The sequence below is a fragment of the Schistocerca piceifrons genome, chromosome 9 (genome assembly GCF_021461385.2).
Source record: "Schistocerca piceifrons isolate TAMUIC-IGC-003096 chromosome 9, iqSchPice1.1, whole genome shotgun sequence".
In the NCBI taxonomy this organism is placed as follows: Eukaryota; Metazoa; Arthropoda; class Insecta; order Orthoptera; family Acrididae; genus Schistocerca; species Schistocerca piceifrons.
Window position 1 is genome coordinate 169,353,768 of NC_060146.1, and position 25,228 is coordinate 169,378,995.

Consider the following 25,228-nt stretch of genomic DNA (forward strand, 5'->3'; position numbering starts at 1 on the left):
CCGCCCTTATCTGCCTCCGCGCTGAGCAATGGAAGCTGTTAACTGCGGCGCCACGGCCCACACTGATGCTATCTTCAGATCTTCCGGAAGATTCGTGGGGGAAGCGAGGGGAGGGAGGGCGTCACATGATGTACACTAAACTACAGCGAGAAACGTGTTTAATGCCGAGCCTAGGGATGCTTACTACATTCGGGCCGCTAAAGAACAAGGTCATCAGTGCCCTCGCTCGAATTAAGTACAGGCGAGTGTGATACAGATCTGTTAAAAAATAACAACAAACTGGAAAATCAGGTTGTATCCACACACACGAAGTGACAAGGTAAGGCTGTTGCGGTGAGCATAATTAAAGAACGTCACTACAAGTAGAGTAACGTCGGGAAGCCTGAGAGCAACGCATGGCTGCAAACTCTACAGCCTGGCGGGGACAGCTCCACCAGATATAAGACGAGAAGTTGCCGCTGCGCACCCGCCACATGGACACCAACCTCTCCCCAAAAAGGATGAAATATGCGAAGAAATTTCCAAAAATTTCAGTCAAAGACAGTACATCAACGTCAATGGCACAACAAAACCTGTGGACAACCAGGATCGCAGATATCGCATTATGGATCCCACCTTCGGAGGCCTCCCCCCCCCCCCCCGGGGCGAAAACCTGTAATGGAAACCGTGGAAGCCCCTCAGCAGAGTAAAGAGTGGCGTGGATGGAACAAAGGATAATATGGCCAGATGGGACTATCTTGCGGACCCATCAACTGTATGTGAATGTGGAGCCGAACAAACCACCAACCACCTGTCCCCAGTGCCCAGTTTCTTCCACGCTAGAGGTAGTGTTGTGGGCCAGGGACAATGCCGTGGAGGTCTCTAATTTATATTTATTGTTTGTAATCTGCTTATAGATGGTTCAAATGACTCTGAGGACTATGGGACTTAACTTCTGAGGTCATCAGAACTGTGGTGTCACCGCCAGACACCACACTTGCTAGGTGGTAGCCTTTAAATCGGCCGCGGTCCGTTAGTATACGTCGGACCCGCGTGTCGCCACTGTCAGTGATTGCAGACCGAGCGCCACCACACGGCAGGTCTAGAGAGACGTACTGGCACTCGCCCCAGTTGTACAGCCGACTTTGCTAGCGAAGCTACACTGACCGATACGCTTTCATTTGCCGAGACGATAGTTAGCATAGCCTTCAGCTACGTCATTTGCTACGACCTAGCAAGGCGCCATAGCAGTTGATAATTAATATTATGAAGCATGTACCGTAACGAGAGGTGTTCTACAATTGTGGATTAAAGTTAAGTATTACATCATCTATGTACTTTATTTGCAATTTTCAAGATATTGTCCTGTTCCAGACCTCACGCCAGTCAGCGTGTAATTAAGCGCGTGCATTTCCGCCTCCTCTAGAAAAACAGTGTTGGCTCTTATGCCAACACTACAAGAACTACTTAAACCTAACTAACCTAAGGACATCACACACACCGATGCCCGGTACAGGATTCGAACCTGCGATCGTAGCAGTCGCGCGGTTCCAGACTGTTGTGCCTAAAACCGCTCTGCCACCCTGGCCGGCTGTCCCGAGCATCTATGGCAAATTGGAGGTCGGTGAACCCACGTGTAGGATACAGGGTGTTGGACATCCGCGTCTCATCACAAAACGTGAAGAGGATACTAGCCCACTCTGTAATGGAGGGTGGGCGTCGGTCTGCGGCAGATCTCACGACAGTATGTACTGCTGCTCCGTGCACAAGTGTTTTGGAGCACGGCGTTCAGCGCACCCTGTTGTACATGGGAGTTCACAGCAGGCGAGCCTAGGGTTAGGTTGACCTAGTGACGTCGTCAAACTGGATCGTGGACCTCTCGAATCTTGTCGCCTATATTGCTTCAAAATTACTCTGTGAGTGACGTTATCCAGCCAGAAGAATGATGGGAGCCAATTGCCATCCAGTCGTATAAGCTTCTCGAGCACCACGTGCTGGCTGTGTTGCCTGTTTTCTAGGTACATGTGTAAGTAGGCTGTTTAGGTTTTTATGCTGGTAACACCACGTAGCGCTCTGTATGAAAATCACTGACTGTGCTTTGCGCAGCCTGTGGCTGGCTGGCATTGTTGGAATATTTTCTATTCTAGAGTTGGGCAGTTGGATGTGAACAGTGCGTATCGTTGTACAGTTGGAGGTGAGCCGCCAGCAGTGGTGGATGTGGGCAGAGAGGTGGCAGAATTTTGAGAGCGGACGATCTGGACGTGTGTCCATCAGAAAGAGTAAATTGGTAATACTGGATATCATGAACTGATATATAATGACTTTTGAACATTATTAGGGTAAATACATTGTTTGTTCTCTAGCAAAATCTTTCATTTGCTAACTATGCCTATCAGTCGTTAGAATCTTTTATTTAGCTGGCAGTATTGGCGCTCACTGTATTGCAGTAATTCGAGTAACGAAGATTTTTGTGAGGTAAGTGGTTCATGACAGGTATAGGTTATTGTTAGTCAGGGCCATTCTTTTGTAGGGATTGCTGAAAGTCAGAGTGCGTTGCGCTAAAAATATTGTGTGTCGGTTTAGTGTTGATCAGAATAAGTAAAGAGCGAAATGTCTGAGTACGTTCAGTTCTGCTCAGCTGTTTGAAAATCAAATAACGTAGACGTTTTCCAGCACAGTAATTCACAAATTTTTCAAAGGGGACGTTTCATACATGCAGCGTCCCCCCCCCCCCCCCCCCCTCCTCATCGCCCACCACTGCAATCTGTGAATCACAAAGTAAGCTGTATCATAGTGTAGTCGGATGAATCACGTTTCTTGTTACCCAGGTCAATGCTCGTGTATCGATATGTCGTGACCCAAAAGAACGCCTGCTCGAAACACCCGCAGCATCACGTACAGCCTGGCGGGTTCCCCAGCGGCAATGGCGCGTCCAAGCGAGGCAACTTCCCCTGTCAGAAGGCCATGATCGTGCTACAGTAGTTTGAGTAGAGCGACAATGAAGTCACATTTGATGACTTAGTAACTGAATAAACCTGTTCTGGGCTCAAGAAAGACATATACTGAGGTGGCAAAAGCCATGGAACATCGTATGCACATATACAGATAGTAGTATCATGTACATAGGGTATTTAGATTTCTGGAAGGCTTTAGACACTGTACCACACAAGCGGCTCGTAGTGATATTGCGTGCTTATGGACTGTTATGTGACTGGATTTGTGATTCACAGTCACAGTCATGAGTCACAGTTCATAGTAATTCACGGAAAGTCATCGAGTAAAACGGAAGTGATTTCAGGCGTTCCTCAAGGTAGTGTTATAGGCCCTTTGGTCTTCCTTATCTATATAAACCGTTTAGGAGACAATCTGAGCAGCCGTCTTCTGTTGTTTGTAGATGACGCTGTCGTTTATCGACTAATAAAGTCATCAGAAGATCAAAACAAACTGCAAAACGGTTTCGAAAAGATATCTGAATGGCGCGAAAAGTGGCAGTTGACCCTAAATAACGAAAAGTGTGAGGTCATCCACATGAGTGCTAAAAGCAACTCGTTAAACTTCGGTTACACGATAAATCAGTCTAATCTAAAAGCCGTAAATTCAACTAAATACCTAGGAATTACAATTACGAACAACTTAAATTGGAGGGAACACACAGAAAAGGTTGTGAGGAAGGCTAACAAAAGGTTGCGTTTTATTGGCAGGACACTGAGAAAATGTAACAGACCTACCAAGGAGACTGCTTACACTACGCTTGTCCGTCCTCTTTTAGAATACTGCTGCGCGGTGTGGGATCCTTACCTGATAGAACTGACGGAGTACATCGAAAAAGTTCAAAGAAAGGCAGCACGTTTTGTATTATCGCGAAATATGGGAGAGAGTTTCACTGAAATGATACAGAATTTGGGCTGGAAATCATAAGAAGAAAGGGGTTTTTCGTTGCGACGGAATCTTCTCACGAAATTCCAATCACCAACTTTCTCCCCCGAATGCAAAATTATTTTGTTGACACCGACCTAGATAGGGAGGAACGATCACCACGATAAAATAAGGGAAATCAGAGCTCGTACAGAAAGATATAGGTGTTGAATCTTTCCGTGCGCTATACGAGATCGGAATAATAGAGAATTGTGAAAGTGGTTCGATGAACCCACTGCCAGGCACTTAAATGTGATTTGCAGAGTGTCCATGTAAGTGTAGATGTAGACACAGAGCATTGACGGAGCTGTTATTTGTACTGAGGTGATTCTTCAAGAATGTACCGTAAATAACAAATTTCAGGCATTACCTCTCACCACGGGTAACAGGGGGGCCGACTGCCTTCACCTAACGAGGGAGGGCAGGGACGTTTGCGTGTAATGTTCAGTGTTAACAGACAACCAACACTGCGTGAAATAACCGCAAAAATCAATGTGACACGTACCACTAACGTAGCTGTTCAAAAATGGTTCAAATGGCTCTGAGCACTGTGGGACAACTTCTAAGGTCATCAGTCCCCTAGAACTTAGAACTACTTAAACCTAACTAACCTAAGGACGACACACACATCCACGCCCGAGGCATGTAGCGGTCGCGCGATTCCAGACTGTAGCGCCTAGAACCGATCGGCCACCCCGGCCGGCCAACGTAGCTGTTAGGACGGTGCGGAGAAATAAGGTGCTGATGGGCTGTGGCAGCAGACGGCCAACGCGAGTGCCTTTACTAAAATGACGACATCACCTGCAACACTTCTGCTGGGCTCATGACCACATCGGTTGGACACTTGACGATTGGAAAATCATGGCCTGGCAGCTGAGTCCCGACTTCGGTTGATAAAAGCTGATGGTAGGGCTCGAGTGTAGTATAGACCACACGAAGCCACGGACACAACACGTCAACAATGTACTGTGCAACCTGATGGTGGCTTTATATTGGTGTTGGCTGCATTTAAATGGAATGATCTTAGTCCTGTGGTCCAATTGCGCTGATCACTGACTGGAAATTTTTACGTTCAGAGACCATTTGCAGCCGAAAAACGATAGAATTTTTTGTAGGGAGCACATAGTGCTCATTTGGCAGCGATCTATAAGCTTGTAAAACAATAAACTGGTAGCCAATATCGCAGGAATTCTTTTTATTCCATGATTAACGGTTTCGGCGAAACCAAACCCACTATCATCGGATTTTAGGACACATACAGGTTACAACATCAAGCCAAACAATGGTGTTATAGGCAACTATCAATATCACCACTGTTAGCCTTGATGCTGTAACCTGTATGTGTCTTAAGGTCCGATGATGGCGGCTTTAGTTTCGCCGAAACCGGTAATCATGTAATAAAAAGAATTCCTGCGATCTTGGCTACGAGATTATTGTTTTACAAGAAATTTTAGGATAACAATGTGCCATGCCACCGGGCCATAAATATTCTCAATTGGTTTGAAGAACATTCTGGACAATCTGAGCGAATGATCTGGCCACCCAGAATGGCTGACATGGATCCCTCATAACATTTATGGGGCACAATCGAGAGGTCAGTTCATACACAAAATCCAGCACTGGCAACACTTTCGCAGCTATGCAGCATGGCCCAACATTTCTGCAGGGGGACTTCCAACGACTTGTTGAGTCCATTCCACGTCGACTCGCTCTACTATTCTGGAGAAAAGGAGAGGTCTGACACGATATTGGGAGGTATCCCATGACTTCTGCCATGGGGACCCTATCTGGTCCCAGCTCCACGCCCACAGACTATAGGAACTGCGTGACATGTCTACAGACATGTGGTGACGCATATCTCCGGAACCATATCGGGAACTTGACGAAACCGCGGCACACAAAAGCACTGACGATCTGTGTTGCAAGGGGGGTTAATTATGATTTGGCTCACAAGTGTACATACCTGACGTAAATGTGCACAGTGCACGAACAACACCACCTTTTTCGACTGTGACTCCAAGAGCTTCATACATGGCTGGTTTAGCGTGGGCGGAGCTCTGGAAGGGAGCTGCAATATACACTGGCTTAGCAAATGTCATGAGATAAACACCTAATATCGCGTGGGGCCTCCTCTGGCCATGTGGACTGCAATTACACTACTGGCCATTAAAACTGATACACCGAGAAGAAATGCAGATGATAAATGGGTATTCATTGGACAAATATATTATACTAGAACTGGCATGTGATTACGTGTTCACGCAATTTGGGTGCATAGATCCTGAGAAATCAGTACCCAGAACAACCAACTCTGGCCGAAATAACGGCCTTGATACGCCCGTGCATTGAGTCAAACAGAGCTTGGATGGTGTGTACAGGTACAGTTGCCCATGCAGCTTCAACACGATACCACAGTTCGTCAAGAGTAGTGATTGGCGTATTGTGACGAGACAGCTGCTCGGCCACCATTGACCAGACGTTTTCAGTTGGTGACAGCTCTGGAGAATGTCCTGGCCAGAGCAGCAGTCGAACATTTTCTGTATCCAGAAAGGCCCGCACAGGACCTGCAACATGCGGTCGTGCATTATCCTGCTGAAATGTAGGGTGTCGCAGGGATCGAATGAAGGGTAGAGCCACGGGTCGTAATACATCTGAAATGTAACGTCCACTGTTCTAAATGCCGTCAATGCGAACAAGAGGTGGCCGTGACGTGTAACCAATGGCACCCCATACCGTCACGCCGGGTGATACGCCAGTATGGCGATGACGACTACACCCTTCCAATGTGCGTTCGCCGCGATGTCGCCAAACACGGATGCGACCATCATGATGCTGTAAACAGAACCTGGATTCATCCGAAAAAATGACGTTTTGCCATTCGTGCACCCAGGTTCGTCGTTGCGTACAGCATCGCAGGCGCTCCTGTCTGTGATGCAGCGTCAAGGGTAACCGCAGCCATGGTCTCCCAGCTGATAGTCCATGCTGCTGCAAACGTCGTCGAACTGTTCGTGCACATTATTGTAGTTTTGCAAACAACCCCATCTGCTGCCAAACGGATCGAGACGTGGCTGCACGATCCGTTACAGCCATGCGGATAACATGATTGTCATCTCGACTGCTAGTGATACGAGGCCGTTGGGATCCAGCACGGCGTTCCGTATTACCATCCAGCACCCACCGATTCCATATTCTGCTAACAGTCTTTGCATCTCGACCAACGCGAGCAGCAATGTCGCGATACGATAAACAGCAATCGCGATAGGCTACAATCCGACCTTTATCAAAGTCGGAAAGGTGATGGTACGCATTACTCCTCCCTACACGAGGCATCACAGCAACGTTTCAGAGGCAAAGCCCGTCAGCTGCTGTTTGTGTATGAGAAATCGGTTGGAAACTTTCCTCATGTAAGCACGTTGTAGGTGTCGCCACCGGCGGCAACCTCGTGTGAATGCTCTGAAAAGCTAATCATTTGCATATCACAGCATCTTCTTCCTGTCGGTTAAATTTCGCGTCTGTTGCACGTCATCTTCGTGGTGTAGCAATTTTAATGGCCAGTAGTGTAGATGCAGTGAAAGTGAGCATACAAGTCCCTCACACTGCTCTCGAGCTGCTGACACCAAATCGTTTGCAGGGTGTCAATCAATCCTAGACTGCTCGTGGATCCACGGCACGGAGCCTGTATTCCAAGACATCCAAGGTATGCTCGATGGGGTTCAAAGCTGCGCTCTGGGATGACCATCCCAGCCTTTGGATCTCCCATGAATGTTCCAGGAACCATTCCCAGGCTACGTGGTGCGATGTGGCGACGCCTTATAATCCTGAAACACCGCACAACCGTCAGGTTGTTGGAACGCCAAAAATGGATGGTGATGGTCCTCAAGCAGCTCAGCGTGCCATGGACCGTTCAAAGTCCCTTTTAGAACAACTAGCGGAGTCTATTCCATTCCATACCTCAGAATGAAAGAGAGACACCACTGGCTTTGACCACACGTTCTCGGCAGGAGGAAACCATCGATTGGTGTAGTCTGCAACACACAGTGTGCCTCCCATCAGCGTGATTCATTTGAAATCGTGGTTTGTCCCACCATACGCCTTTACGCCATTGTTACAGTGTCCATCTCGGGTGATCGGCGATAAATGCAAGTGGTCGTGACCATTGACATCGGGTTAAAGGTGGCACACGTGTGTGTAACCAACCCCCATACTGCGCTGTGATTTGTGGCACTGCTGCCCTATTGACAATCCGTCTGAGATGTCGCCGGTTATGGTTATCAAGGGTGGCTGGACGGCCACTAGTTCGTCTGTTGTGGACTGTGACACCCCGAAGCCGAATTACTGCGCCGTTGCCCATCCGTCGGCACCGACCACAGTACCATTTTCGAACGGCGTCAGCTCACGACGACATTGCATATTACACAAATCATTTCGCAGTCACTTCTCAGAAGGTCTCCCACACAACTGCAGGTGGCCCAGGAGGAGTCTGATGGCGCATACAACACACCTGCAGCATCTGTACCCACTATCCCACAACATTTGCTAAGGCCGGTATTACACAATCAAATTTCTTTGTCAAATATCTTTGTCCAATATCTTTGTCAAAGATATTTGATGGTGTAATAGGGAACTTTGTCAAATGTCGTCCAATATTTGGTCAAATCTAGGGCCTCGCTGTAGATTTGATCAAAGAAGTCGCTTGTCTTCTGTTCACTGCAGTGTGACATGTTACCACGTGGAGGGCTAGCATCGCTGCAGCATTCTGTCGTCTGTAGTGTTTTTATAAACATTGCGGGTAAATACAATTGGTGTGTGCCGACAACTACAAAATTAATAGAGATGTATGAAGTTGATGAGGCGCTATACAACGTGAGGCACGCTGAGTATAAAAATAGATTACGAAGGTTGGAGACCTGACCTAACCTGACCTAACCTAACCTAACCTCTTCTGTAGCAAGGAATCGGAGTGTTACAGTGAGCCTGTCTTCTGCAGATGTAGCAGTTCTTAAGTGAATATTGTGCTTTGTGATATGAGGATACACTTGATTGAGCACATACAGAAACGTATGGTCACCAATTCTTAAGTAACTGATGTACGTAACAAGTTTTGTTGAATGCTTTTATCGTGTCGTCGTAAAACCCACGGTTTCACCCAAGTTTGTTTCCTCTTTTCCCCCCCGCTTCTCTTCCGCATATGCACACAGTGCAACTGTGGTACATGCAACTGCTGCGGTTAATAACAAGTTGTTGTTGTCCGCCATCTTGAACCCCTTCTAGCGCTACGTCAAAGATCTTTGTCAAATATACTTGACGAAATATTTGATCACATCTTTGATCAAATGATTGACAAAGAAATTTGATAGTGTAATACCGGCCTAAGACAGTCTACGTGCCGTGGCTCGCAGAGATCTACCACTTCAGCACCTAGACGCTGTCTGTGACGCGAGTCAACACGCAACGTGTTCCCCGCCCGCGGCGACACGGCTGCGTCCCGAAGAGCACACGAAGCTGGCATTCCCGGGAGGGACCAGGGAAGAACAACACAGCCTGCGCCACGTAATGGCCGCACGCCGGCAGCGTTGGGGCCTTATCTGATGGCCGAGCTGGCGCGCCGGCTAATGGCCACCTAGGCGGCGGGCAGCGCCGCGCATGCGCCCCCGCCCCTATCGGACATCAATTAAGAGTGCGGCCGCGTGCTGCCCGCGCTAATGAGGCGATTACCGCCGCCCCGAGGAGAGCTAGGCGCGACGGCAATTAGCCGGCTAGTTGCTATTGTCCCTGGCTGGCTAGTGCACGGAGCTGTCCGGTAACGAGCACTCTTCCACACCCTCGCCTACAAGGCAGAATACCTGAGTACCGCTTATACCAACAGATTCGCTACTGTCTGGCCATCCTCCTGTGTAGGCCATATATACCGCGTGATCAAAAAAGTCAGTATAAATTTGAAAACTTAATAAACCACGGAATAATATAGTTAAAGACGTAGAAATTGACACACGTGCTTAGAATGACATGGGGTTTCATTAGAACCAAAAAAAACAAAGTTCACAAAATATCCGACAGATGGCGCTGGACAGCAAAACATGAATGACTGCACATGAGAATCTTGTATAAAAGGAGCTGTAATGAGAGAGAGTTTTCACAACGTCCTTCCTACGTCACCATCCATAACACGGATTCCTACACCTTCTTCCCCTCCGCCGATGTGCCCCAAGGTTCCGTCCTCTCCCCTCTTCTGTACCATTTGTATACGGCGTACATGCCGCCGCCGTCACCCCCCATCCACCTTCTCCAGTCTGCCGATGACACCGCCTTTCTTGCCGTCGCCCCAACCCTGCAGCGCTCCCAACACCTTCTCCAGTCCCATCTTGACTGGTTCACCACTTTGTGCAACCAGTGGTTGGTTAAGATCAATCCTTCCAAAACCCAGGCGATCATTGTGGGCAAAACCACCCCTTCCATCCGCCTCCTCGACTTCTATGTCACCATTTACGGCCGTCCTATCGCCCTCACTCCCACCCTTAAGTACCTTGGCGTCACCTTTGACCGTCGCCTCTCCTGGACCCCCCACCTCCGGACAATCCAAGCCGAGGCACGCTCCTGACTCCATCTCCTCAAGCTCCTTTCTGGGCGTACATGGGGTCTGGACCCCTCCACCATTCTCCACGCCTCCAAATCCCTCATCTGCCCTACCCTCTGCTACGCCCACCCTGCCTGGATCTCTGCTCCTCCTACCTTTTACAAATCCCTTCACCTCCCCCACGCGGATCCTGTACGACCTTATCCCGTTCCCCCACCTCTTCCTCTTCCTCGAACGGATACGGATCCTCTACACCTCCTATAAACTCGATCCTCCTTACCCACTTGTCTCACCATCCTCTCCCCCCCCCCCCCCGTCCGCTGCCGCACCTGTATTTACATGTCCCACCTGCTCTCCATCTCTCCACCCCCCTTACCAAGGTGGCTTCCAGCTGCTCCTCCTCCCTGATAATGCCCCCTCCATCTACCCCTCCTACCAACTTTGATCCTCTCCTCCCACTTCCTGTGTTTTTTCCTTAGGGCACCCTCTCTCCCTTCTCTCCCCCTTCAATCCCTCCTCCCCCGGGCTTCCCCTACCCCCCTACCTTCCTTCCTCCCTCCATCTCCTCTGCCATTGGCATCTTTGCTGTCCCCTCTCCCTCCCCCACCACCTTCCTCCCCTCTTGGCAGGTCCCCAGACTCGCACACATTAAGTGGACATTCACGCGTTGGAGATCATCACCATCAGTTTCTCGTGTGTGTGCCATCATGTTTGTGATTTAGTGTTTTTCGCCACCACGCTCCTTCGTTCACTTGTACCGTCTAAATCATCATTATTTGCGCGCAGTGCCGAAAGTTTTTCGTGTTTTTTTCGTCGAGTGTGAACGGCTTCATGTTTTTAATGATTGTGTCTACTGTTTTTTAACCACCAATCTGTTACTGTTCTGTCTTCATTTTCTCTTTTATTGTAATGCTTGTGGCTGAAGAGCGGAGTAGATTTATTCGCTGCCAGCCCACCTTCGTATGAGGTGAAAAATAGCAATTAAAAAAAAACAGTAAGAGAGAATAAGATGCGCCAGCAGTCGCAGTATGTCGACGTTACTTGAAATGCGCTTTAAGTGAAGCTGTATTATCAGAATGGGGAATGTGCTAGTTCAGCGTTACGATCCTATCGCCATAGGAAGGGGATTCGAACGGGTAAAGGTCCGTTGACAAATGCAGCTGTGGCGAGAATGATTTCGAAGTTCGAAGGCACGGGTTGTTTAGACGATCGACCCCGTAGTGGCCGACCGAGCACAAGGCGTAATGCTGCTGAGACAGTTCGGGAAGAAATGGAGACTGTAGCGGGTTCCTCTAAGCACGGGGAAGTCAGCGCTCGTGCAGTCGCACGTCGCACCGGCATTCCATACACTACTGTTTGGTTGGCACTTAGGCGTACTCTCCGATGCTGCCCGTACAAAATCCATCGGCATCATGAACTGTTACCTGGCGATTTAGTGAAGCGGAGGGCATTTGCGGTGTGGGCGTTTCAAAAGATGGCGGAAGATGATGATTGGTTGAGTAACGTATTGTGGACCGACGAAGCTGATTTCATGCTCCGAGGGTCTGTCAACGCCCACAACTGCAGAATTTAGGTCACCGAAAATCCTAGAACTGTCGTTGCACGACGAGAAAGTCACGGTATGGGTTGGATTTATCCACATCTACCGTTATCGGGCCTTTTTTCTTCGAGGAAATGCGTGATTCTGGTTTTGTAACAGCTACCGTGATGGGTGAGAGGGACGCCGGTATGTTACAGAATCGCATCATACCCAGTCTGGCTGATAAACACCTGCTGGAACGTACGATGTTTATGCAGGATGGCGCTCCACCCCATATTGCTAGACGCGTGAAAGATCTCTTTCGCGCGTCGTTTGGTGATGATCGTGTGCTCAGCCGCCACTTTCGTCACGCTTGGCCTCCCAGGTCCCCAGACCTCAGTCCGTGCGATTATTGGCTTTGCGGTTACCTGAAGTCGCAAGTGTATCGTGATCGACCTATATCTGTATGGATGCTGAAATACAACATCCGACGCCAATGCCTCACCATAGCTCCGGACATGCTTTACTGTGCTGTTCACAACATTATTCCTCGACTACACCTATTGTTGAGGAATGATGGTGGACATATTGAACATTTCCTGAAAGAACATCATCTTTGCTTTGTCTTACTTTGTTATGCTAATTATTCCTATTCTGATAAGATGAAGCGCCATCTGTCGGACATTTGTATTTATTTGGTTCTAATAAAACCCCATGTCATTCCAAGTATGTGTGTCAATTTGTACCTCTCTATCAACATTATTCCGTGATTTATTCAGTTTTCAAATTTATGCTCACTTTTTGATCAACCAGTACTCTAAAATGTCAAAGTTAAGACTTACACTGAAGAGAAAAAGAAACTGGTAAACCTGCCTAACATCGTGCCGGCGAGCACGCAGAAATGCCACAACACGACATGGCATGGACTCGATAATGTCTTAAGAATCCTGGAGGGAACTGACTTAATCCTGCCGGGCTGCCCATAAATCCGTAAGAGTAAGAGAGGGTGGAGATCTCTTGAACGTTGCAAGGCTTTCCGCAGATGTTCAATAATGTTCATGTCTGGGGAGTTTGGTGGGCAGCGAAAGTGTTTAAACTCAGAAGAGCGTTCCTGGAGCCACTCTGGAACTGTGGATTGTCGCATTGTCTTGCTGGAATTGCCCAAGTCCGTCGGAATGCAGAATGGACATGAATGCCTGTCACCTGTCAGAGTCGTATCTAGACGTATCAGTGGTCCCATATCACTGGAAGTGCACACGGCCCACACCATTACAGAGTCTCCACTAGCTTGAACAGTCCCCTGCTGACATACGGGGTCTATGAATTCATGAGGTTGTCTCAATGCCCGTACACGTCCATCCGCTCGATACAATTTGAAACGAGACTCGTCCGACCAAGCAACATGTTTCCAGTCATCAACAGTCCAATGTCGGTGTTGACGGGCCCAGGCGATGTGTACACGAGATATCCACACTCCTAAACATCCCTAGGTCCACTGTTTCCGATGTGATAGTGAAGTGGAAGCGTGAAGGGACACGTACAGCACAAAAGCGGACAGGGCGACCTCGTCTGTTGACAGACAGAGACCGCCGACAGTTGAAGAGGGTCGTAATGTGTAATAGGCAGACTTCTATCCAGACCATCAGACAGGAATTCCACATCGCATCAGGTTGCGCTGCAATTACTATCACAGTTACACGGGAGGTGAGAAAACTTGGATTTCATGGTCGAGCGGCTTTTCATAAGCCATACATCACGCCGGTACATGCCAAACGAGAAGCGTAGACATTGGACGATTGAAAGGTGGGAAAAAGTTGTGTGGAGTGACGAATCACGGTACACAACGTGACTATCCGATGACGGGGTGTGGGTATGGCGAATGTCCGGTGAATATCTGGCAGTGTGTGTGTGTAGTTCCAACAGCAAAATTCGGAGGCGGTTGTGTTATGGTGTGGTCGTGTTTTTCACGGAGGAGGCTTTCATCCCTTGTTGCTCTCCCTAGCACTATCACAGCACAGGCCTACATTGATGTTTTAAGCGCCTTCTTGCTTCTCACTGTTGAAGAGCAATTCAGAAATGGCGACTGCACCTTTCAACACGTTCGTACACATGATCATAATGCACGGCCTGTGGCGGTGTGGGCCGGCCGGAGTGGGCGTGCGGTTCTAGGCGCTAGAGTCTGGAGCCGCAAGACCGCTACGATCGCAGGCTCGAATCCTGCCCCGGGCATGGATGTGTGTGATGTCCTTAGGTTAGTTAGGTTTAAGTAGTTCTAAGTTCTAGGGGACTGATGACGTCAGAAGTTGAGTCCCATAGTGCTCAGAGCCATTTTTTGTGGCGGAGTGGTTACATGACAATAACATACCTGTAATTGACTGGCCTGCACAGAGTCCTGATCTGAATCGTACAGAACAGCATTTGGATGTTTTGTAACGCCGACTTCGCGCCAGATCTCACCGACCGATATCGATACCTGCCAGTGCAGCACTCCGTGACGAATGGGCTGCCGTTCCCCAAGAAACCTTCCAGCACCTGATTGAACGAATGCCTGTGAGAGTGGAAGTTGTCATCAGGGCTAAGGGTGGGCCAATACTATATTAAATTACAGCATTACTGATGGAGGGCGCCACGAATTTGTAAATCATTTTCAGCCAGGTGTCCGAATACTCTTCATCACGTAGTGCATCTTCTCATAAGCCACAAATTGCTGTCGTCAGTAGTAAGCGACCCATAAAGTACTGTCAAGATCGACGCCACTGGGTAGTATATGACTGGTAACGAGAGATCTGGAGCGATCAATCACGCGGTTCCCTGTGGCAATCCGATGGAAGGATTTGGGTTTGGCGAATCCCTCGAGAACGTTGCCTGACATCGTGACTTTATTCGTGGTTAGGGTCTGTTACCCTATGTGCTCAAGAAAACGCTAAATGTAGAAGGATACGACCATATTTTAAGGCATTGCGGGCTGCGCACAGTAGAAGAACAATTCGGAGACGACGATTGTTTCAGCACGACAATACACCGTGCTATATAGCACCATCACTGAGGCAATCGTTTGTGAACAAAAACATATCTGAAATGAACTAGCGTCCACAGAGTCTCGACCTGAAACCAATGCAACGTCTTTGGGATTAGTTATAATGTCGACTGCAGCGATGATCATTACCACCTTTCGGCTCATCAGGAGGAATAGATTACCATTCTTCAAAAGACATTCAGACACCTCACTGAAAGCACTGATTGCATAGCTGAAGCCGCTATAAGGGCGAAGGATGGACACAACCCCTAATCACGTCCACTAATAGCTGATTGCTGTCAGAATGATCTCAAATGGAATGATAAGATTACACAAGTAACGGGTATGGCGAACTCTAGATTGCTGTTTATTGGTAGAATCCTGAAGCGATGCAGTCCTTCAACAAAGGAAATTGCTTTCAATACGTTAGTTCGTCCAGTCTTGGAGTATTGTTCGTTTGTATGGGACCCTTACCAGTTGAGTCTCATTCAAGAGATTGAGAAGGTCCAAAGAGGAAGGTAAGATTCGTGACTAGTACATTTAGCCATCGCGAGAGCGTTACAAATCCCATACAAAGTTTGAAGTGGGACACACTTGCAGATAGACGGTGCTCTAAACAGAAAGGGCTGCTCAGTAAATTCCGTAATCCGATCTTCACCGAGGATGTAGAGCATATATTATTACCACCAACTTTGAAATCGCGCAATGATCACCATTGAAAGAAAATGGAAATTAGAGCTCGTACTGAGGCGTTGACACAGTCGTTTTTCCCTCGCGAGATCCGCGACTGGTACAGACGGGGGGAGGGGGGGGAAATATGACTTTGGCGCGAATTGTGCCCTCCGCCACACACCGCTTGGTGGCTAGCGGAGTATGTATGTAGATGTAGATGTAGAATTTATTAGAGGGGCGAGGGGGAGGGTGGGAAGGGAGAGGCAGACAGTGAGAGAGAGAGAGAGAGAGAGAGAGATAGAGGGAGGGAGGGAGGGAGGGAGGGAGGGAGGGAGGGAGGGAGGGAGGGAGGAGCTAATCGAACGCAATATATAAACAAGTGTATTGTTTACAAAGGGTCGTTGGTGGTATGTAACTTAATATGGACCATTTCAGTCCATCACCTGTTTTTTTTTTCCCAGCGTCTAACAGTCTTCCGAAGCTCCGACATCGTCGTCGCGAAAAAACAGTGACCCGTATATGTAATAAGTATCCTTTCATTTACGTCTATGGTCGCAAACTTTTTGTTAACTGATTACCAGTTTCGGTCTTTAATGGCCATCATCAGATCTATTTCATAAAAACAAAGTCCTAAAGGGTGCAGTACATTAGGACTTTGTTTTTATGAAACAGATCTGATGATGGTCATGAAAGACCGAAACCGGTAATCTGTTAACAAAAAGTTTGTGACCATAGACGTAAATTAAAGGAAACTTAACAGTCTTTCTGCGAACACGTCACATAATGTACCGCAATATGTTTTCCGTATGGTCGTAACTGCACCACCAATTGGACTACACCTGCCAGTATAGATTAACCAACTTGCGTGCAAGTGTCCGAACTTCAACATCTTACCTGCTGCCCAGGGAAAAATAAGCATTAATGGCTTGCTCTTGCCACGTGTGCTTGAAGGAACTAACCAACCTAAAAACACACGACTTTAATGGCTATAATTATTAGCCGCCAAATGCAGTAAATACAAATGTAAAGTTATAATTAGCCACCAATAGAAATATCTGCACTTATAATCCTAACATCCTTTATAGTGTTTGTACTATTCAAGTTACACACTTCTAGATGGTATAGAGCGATCCTTTATAGTGTTTGTACTATTCATGTTACACACTTCTAGATGGTATAGAGCGGACTTAGCAGATCAAGTTTTACACAAGAATTCATGTCCGGAAACGTCAACCAACGACGCTACAGTGCGTCAAAGTTTATATGCGCCGGTGCCTTTAGATGTATGTATACACAGGACGAATCCGTGATGATGTTACATTCTTGTATGATGGAGGAAGGTAAGTCTCCCTGTACTGCAACGAGTCTTGTAACCAAGCGAAAACTTTTCTGAAACCTCTGATAGCGGAATACATGGACCGGTACTGTTGCTGCTAAAACTGGAGGGTAGGCAACTTTCAGAGACCAAAACAAGGAAAAATGTCGAGTAAACATGGCACCTAAGCTGCATACCTTAACAAATACTGTGAAACACATCTCCTCTTTTGAACAGGTGCTCACAGATCTTAAGGTCTGCAGTTCAGAGCCCATGTTTACTCGACATTTTTCCTTGTTTTAGCCCATACTGCGCCACCTTTGAAAGTTCCCTGCCCTACACTCTTAGCATCAACAGTAGCGGTATACGTATTTCACTGTCAGAAGTATCAGAAAGGGTTTCACTTAAAACATTTGACTGGTTCGTTTCCGGTACAGGGACCCTTACCTAAGATTGATACATTTACCCTCCTCCCTCAATCTAGAAAGATTGTAACACCATCACGGAAGCATCTCGTACGTACAAATACATGCGCCAATGCCTAAACCTATGACGCTCTCTAGTTTCGTTGGATGACGTTTCCGGAGATGCGTTCCTATGTAAAACCTCTACAAACTCTACGGGTGTATGACATAAATAGTGAAACATACTGCATATGCTCGTATTTAGCGTTCAGTACCTTATGAACACAGCTTTCAGTTTTTGTGTTCATTTTCTTACACATTTTGGTGCATTCTGCTCGCTATGCAATGTCGTGTAATGAATACGTCACGCGTATCCTTACGATAAATATCTATGCGCATGCAGGTAACTCTTTCAGACCGTCTGACCACAACTGTGTACACGAACTTTTACTGTGTGCAACAGAATTATTTTTTTTAACAGTGTAAACCTGACGTTGACATTTGTGAACGTTCAATCTCTTCATCAAGTGCAAGTGCTGCCAACTGCTGGAAATCACTATGAAAATACCAACAAGTCAACGTAGCAGCGCGCAGCAGTTCAAGACCACCAGAAAAAACGGATGTATTTAGTTCGCTGTACTCCACCTTACAACTCAATACTGTTGTTGTTATTTTGCATGGTAATTATATAATGATCATTTACTATTTATTACAACAGAGAATATATCCTAAGTAGTAGCTTTAGTCTACAAAATGAAGCTAAACGTAAGGACTATATTTCGAAAATGGATACAAATTTTTGCACAAATCCTGCATCTAAAAACAGCAAAAACTCACCTAAGTGCAATACCACTCAAAGAAATATTTTCTTCCCTCCAGAGAACATTCAGGTCTGAAAGGGCTAAAGATTAATACACTGAAGCGCCAAAGAAACTGGTATAGGCAAGCGTATTCAAATGCAGAGATATGTAAACTAGCAGAATACGACACAGCGGTCTGAAAAGCCTATATATATGACAACAGGTGTCCGGCGCAATTGTTAGATCGGTTACTGCTGCTACAATCGCGGGTTATCAAGATTGAACGTGGTGTTACAGTCGGCGCACGAGCAATGGGACACAGCATTTCCAAGGCAGCTATGAAAGGATTTTCACGAGCCTACCTTGAAATCAGGACTCCGCCAGGGTTGGCCTAGAGCGCTAATGCGCTGCTCCCTGGATTCGGGTAGGCGAGCCAGCCCCGGATCGAATCCGCCCAGCGGATTACCGACGAAGGCCAGTGTGCTGGACAGCCTGGATGAGGTTTTTAGGCGGTTTTCCACATCCCACAAGGTGAATACCGGGCTGGTCCCCACCTCGCGCCACAGTTAAACGACTCGCAGACATCTGACCATGTTCACACTGTTCCATGGATTACACTAAATGCGCCGGCCGAAGTGGCCGTGCGGTTAAAGGCGCTGCAGTCTGGAACCACAACACCGCTACGGTCGCAGGTTCGAATCCTGCCCCGGGCATGGATGTTTGTGATGTCCTTAGGTTAGTTAGGTTTAACTAGTTCTAAGTTCTAGGGGACTAATGACCTCAGCAGTTGAGTCCCATAGTGCTCAGAGCCATTTGAAACAACACTAAATGCAGAGAGCTGGGGTACACTAATTCTGTCCCGGGGGGGTAGGGCGTCGCAGCAGGAAGGACATCCGGGGACATCCCTTAGATTAACGTTGCCACATCCAGCCTTAACCGTGCCAACCCTGCGAAAGCGCGGAACAAGGGAACAAGCAAAAGAAGAAGAGACATTAAATATCAGAAATCCAGTAAAACATCAAATCTTCGACATCGCTGCTGCCGGAAAAAGATATTGCAAGAACAGGACCAACGACACCTGAAGAGAATCGTTCTATGTGACAGAAGTGCAAACCTTTCGGAGATTGCTGCAGGTTTCAATGCTGGGTCATCAACAAGTGTCAGCACACGAAGCATTCAAAGAAACATCATCGATATGAGCTTTCAGACCAGAACACCCACTTGTGTACCCTTGATGACTGCACGACACAAAGCTTTACGCCTCGCCTGGGGGCGTCAACACCGACATTGGACTGTTGATGACTGGAGACATGTTGCCTGGTCGGACGAGTCTTCTTTTAAATTGTATCGAGCGAATGGACGTATACGGGTGTGGAGACAACCTCATGAATCCATGGACCCTGCATGTCAGCAGGGGACTGTTCAAGCTGTTGGAGGCTCTGTAATGGTGTGGAGCGTGTGCAGTTGGAGTGATACGTGTAGATACGACTATAACTGGTGAAACGTACGTAAGCATCCTGTCTAATCACTTGCATCCATTCATGTCCACTGCGCATTCCGACTTGGGCAATTCCACCAGGACAATGCTACACCCCACACGTCCAGAATTGCTACAGAGTGGCTCCAGGAACAGTCCTATGAGTTTAAACACTTCCGCTGGCCACCAAACTCCCCAGACATGAACATTGCTCAGCATATCTGGGATGCCTTAGGACGTGCTGTTCAGAAGGGTTATCCACCCCCTAGTACTCTTACGGATTTGTGGACAGCCCCGCAGGATTCACGGTGTCAATTCCCTCTAGCACTACATGTATTAGTCCATGGCACATCGTGTTGTGGCATTTCTGTGTGCTCGCGGGATCCCTATAAGAATTGGGCTGGTTACCAGATTCTTTGGCTCTTCACTATAAATCGCCTGTTTATTTTTCCGGGAGATTTCTCATCACCTCTATCAGTCGTACCTTGCAGTAAGAATTATGGTGCCAGTTTCCTACAGCACTACTTCATATATTAGTCGAGTCTATGCCACGTCGTGTTGTGGTACTTGTGTGTGCTCGCGCATCCCTACAAGGTATTGGGCTGGTGTACCAGTTTCTTTGGCTCTTCACTTTAAATGGCCTATTTATTTTTCAGGGAGATTTCTCATCAGCACTCTCAGTCGTACCGTGCAGTAAGAATTTCTGCTCCGGCACACTCCGCCGCCGGTAAAGGAATCCCTCGCCGCCGCCCGCGTCGTGCTCAGAGAGCTGTACTTCTGCTCCTCTTATTGGCAGAAATCGCGGCGCTGCCTTAGCTGGCGTCTGCGCAACTGTCGTGTCGCCATTACCGTAATTTCGCGTCCCGGGCGAAGCGGCTGTTGTGGAGCGCGCCTTAACCAGGCCTCGGCCGTGGAGCAGCTCGGCAGAGAGGCGACCAGACGAGGGCAATTTGCAGCGTCCCGTCCCAACTAGCCGGCGACTCTCAGTCGTGACGCGGGTGGCGGGAAGGCGCCGTTAAGCGCACAAGATGCTGGCCAGAGCGTCGGCGGCGGCATACCGGAGCCTCTGCGATATAACTCAGGGGGCGGCCGCTCGTTTCGGGTGTCCGCAGGCGTACGTGAGAGCTGTCGGCCCGAGAGAGTGTGTGTCTGCGTCAGCGCGCAAACTGGCTGCAATTTGTGCTGCTCGGGCAAAATTGTCCTCTGCCGTGCGAACCGGACTCTCCACTATAATGGTAACTGGGCTGCCGTGAACCAGACGTGGCGCTGTTCTGCTTGTCAGTTACTCCTTGTTTCGACCGACTCCTACAGCTCAACAGTCGACGAGATGGCCACTCGCTAAGGAGACTGATCCACTTTGCACGTGCACCAAAGTGAATACATCTACAGAGGGCGGAGCGGAGGCACCTCTGCGTGAAGTCCGTTGGGAACCTGTGAAGCGCCGACACCAGTGTCAGAGTTCAGTTATTTATTCACACTATTAACGTGTATCCACAGGACATGTGGCCTGTAATTGAAGAAGTGTCATGATGATCTCTCCATTGGCAAAAGATTCCGGGATAGTCCCCCATCCGGATCTCCGGCAGGGGACTGCCAAGGGGGAGGTTACCATGGGAAAAAGATTGAATAATCAACGAAAGGATAACGTTCTACGAGTCGGGGCGTGGAATGTCAGAAGCTTGAACGTGGTAGGGAAACTAGAAAATCTGAAAAGGGAAATGCAAAGGCTCAATCTAGATATAGTAGGGGTCAGTGAAGTGAAGTGGAACGAAGACGAAGGATTTCTGGTCAGATGAGTATCGGGTAATATCAACAGCAGCAGAAAATGGTATAACACGTGTAGGATCAGGAATACAGAAATACAAGTCGCTGAGGAATGAAATAAATAGGAAGTGCAGGGAAGCTAAGACGAAATGGCTGCAGGAAAAATGTGAAGACATCGAAAAACATATGATTGTCGGAAGGACAGACTCAGCATACAGGAAAGTCAAAACACCCTTTGGTGACATGAAAAGCAACGGTGGTAAAATTAAGAGTGAAACGGGAATTCCACTGTTAAATGCAGAGGAGAGAGCAGATAGGTGGAAAGAATACATTGAAAGCCTCTATGAGGGTGAAGATTTGTCTGATGTGATAGAAGAAGAAACAGGAGTCGATTTAGAAGAGATAGGGGATCCAGTATTAGAATCGGAATTTAAAAGAGCTTTGGAGGACTTACGGTCAAATAAGGCAGAAGGGATAGATAACATTCCACCAGAATTTCTAAAATCATTGGGGGAAGTGGCAACAAAACGACTATTCACGTTGGTGTGTAGAAGATATGAGTCTGGCGATATACCATCTGACTTTCGGAAAAGCATCATCCACACAATTCCGAAGACGGCAAGAGCTGACAAGTGCGAGAATTATCGCACAATCAGCTTAACAGCTCATGCAGCGAAGCTGCTTACAAGAATAATATACAGAAGAATAGAAAAGAAAATTGAGAATGCGCTAGGTAACGATCAGTTTGGCTTTAGGAAAAGTAAAGGGACGAGAGAGGCAATTCTGACGTTACGGCTAATAATGGAAGCAAGGCTAAAAAACAAAATCAAGACACTTTCATAGGGCTGGCCAGAGTGGCCGAGCGGTTAAAGGCGCTACAGTCTGGAACCGCACGACCGCTACGGTCGCAGGTTCGAATCCTGCCTCGGGCATGGATGTGTGTGATGTCCTTAGGTTAGTTAGGTTTAAGTAGTTCTAGGGGACTTATGACCACAGCAGTTGAGTCCCATAGTGCTCAGAGCCTTTTGGACCATTTTCATAGGATTTGTCGACATGGAAAAAGCGACAATATAAAATGGTGCAAGCTGTTCGAGATTCTGAAAAAAGTAGGGGTAAGCTATAGGGAGAGACGGGTCATATACAATATGTACAACAACGAAGAGGGAATAATAAGAGTGGACGATTAAGAACGAAGTGCTCGTATTAAGAAGGGTGTAAGACAAGGCTGTAGCCTTTCGCCCCTACTCTTCAATCTGTACATCGAGGAAGCAATGATGGAAATAAAAGAAAGGTTCAGGAGTGGAATTAAAATACAATGTGAAAGGATATCAATGATACGATTCGCTGATGACATTGCTATCCTGAGTGAAAGTGAAGAGGAATTAAATGATCCGCTGAACGGAATGAACAGTCTAATGAGTACACAGTATGGTTTGAGAGTAAATCGGAGAAAGACGAAGGTAATGAGAAGTAGTAGAAATGAGAACAGCGAGAAACATAACATTAGGATTGATGGTCACGAAGTCAATGAGGTTAAGGAATTCTGCTACCTAGGCAGTAAAATAACCAATGACGGACGGAGCAAGGAGGACATCAAAAGCAGAACGCTATGGCAAAAAAGGCATTTCTGGCCAAGGGAAGTCTATTAATATCAAATACCGGCCTTAATTTGAGGAAGAAATTTCTGAGGATGTACGTCTGGGGTACAGCATTGTATGGTAGTGAAACATGGACTGTGGGAAAACCGGAACAGAAGAGAATCGAAGCATTTGAGATGTGGTGCTATAGACGAATGTTGAAAATCAGGTGGACTGATAAGGTAAGGAATGAGGAGGTTATACGCAGAATCGGAGAGGAAAGGAATATGTGGAAAACACTGATAAGGAGAAGGGACAGGATGATACGACATCTGCTAAGACATGAGGGAATGACGTCCATGGTACTAGAGGGAGCTGTAGAGGGCAGAAGCTGTAGAGGAAGACAGAGATTGGAACACGTGAAGCAAATAATTGAGGACGTAGGTTGCAAGCGCTACTCTGAGATGAAGAGGTTAGCACAAGAAAGAAGGAATTCGTGGCGGGCCGCATCAAACCAGTCAGTAGACCGATGACAAAAAAAAAAAAAAAATTAACGAGTCGACTGACGATGGCTGGAATAGAGAAGATACAGTGAAGAGCCAAAGAAACTGGCACACCTGCCTAATATCGTGTAGCACCCCCGCGGACATGCAGAAGTGCCGCAACACGACGTGGCATGGACTCGAATAATCACAAGCTGCGATATCGTCGCGAAAAAACAGTGACCCGTATATGTAATAAGTTTCCTTTAATTTACGTCTATGGTCATGAACTTTTTGTTAACAGATTAGCGGTTTCATCAGATCATCAGATCTGTTTCATAAAACAAAGTCCTAATGTACTGCAGCCATAGTGGCATCGTCGAATGTTAAATGCTGGTGTCGATTCCGCATTTCACATTTGACGATGCCACTATGGCTGCAGTACATTAGGACTTCGTTTTTATGAAATAGATCTGATGATGCTCATTAAAGACCGAAATTTCTAATCTGTTAACAAAAAGTTTGTGGCCATACACGTAAATTAAAGTAGACTCGAATAACGTCTGCCGGCCGGAGTGGCCGAGCGGTTCTAGGCGCTTCAGTCTGGAACCGCGCGACCGCTACGTTCGCAAGTTCGAATCGTGCCTCGGGCATGGATGTGTGTGATGTCCATAGGTTAGTTAGGTTTAAGTGGTTCTAAGTTCTAGGGGACTGATGACCACTGATGTTAAGTCCCATTTGAATAATTTCTGAAGTAGTGCTGGAGGAAACTGACAACATGAATCCTGCAGGGATGTCCATAAATCCGTTAGAGTACGAGGGGTGGAGATCGGGGACGGAGATCTCTTCTGAACAGCATGTTGCAAGACTGTCCAGATATGCTCAATAATGTACATGTCTCGGGAGTTTGGTGGCCAGCGGAATTGTTTAAACCCAGAAAAGTGTGAAGACTGTTCCTGGAGCAGTTCTGGTCGTGTAGTGTGTCGCATTGTCGTGCTGGAGTTGCCCCATGGGCATGAATGGATGCAAGTGGACAGAGTGCTTACGTGCATCTGACAGTGTTGTATCTAGGCGCATCATGGGTCCCATATCACTCCAATTGCACACGCCTCACACCATTATTGGGCGTCCACCAACTTGAACAGTCCCTGCTCACATGCAGGGTCCATGGATTCATGAGGTTGTCTCCATACTCGTAGACGTCCATTCGTTCGATAAAATTTGAAACGAGACTCGTCCGACCAGCTAACATGTTTTCACTCATCTACAGTCGAATGTCGGTGTTTGACTGACTCAGGCGAGGCGTAAAGCTTTGTGTCGTGCAGTCATCGACGGTACTCGAGTGGGCCTTCGGCTCCGAAAGTCCATGTCGATGATGTTTCGCTGAATGGTTCGCACGCTGACACTTGTTGATGGCTCAGCATTGAAACCTGCAGCAATCTGCGAAAGGGTTGCACTGCTGTCACACTGGACGATTCTCTTCAGTCGTCGTTGGTCCCGTTGTTGCAGCTTTTCCAGCCGCAGCGATATCGTAGATTTGATCTTGTACGAGGTACATGATATTCAATGTACACTCGTGAAAGTCCCCACTCGATCCCTGCCTCAGAGATGCTGTTTCCCATCGCTCGTGTGGTGACTATAAAACCACGTTCAAACTCTTTTTAAATCTTGATAACCCGCCATTGTAGCACCACTAACCGATCTAACAACTGCGACAGACAGTTCTTGTCTTAT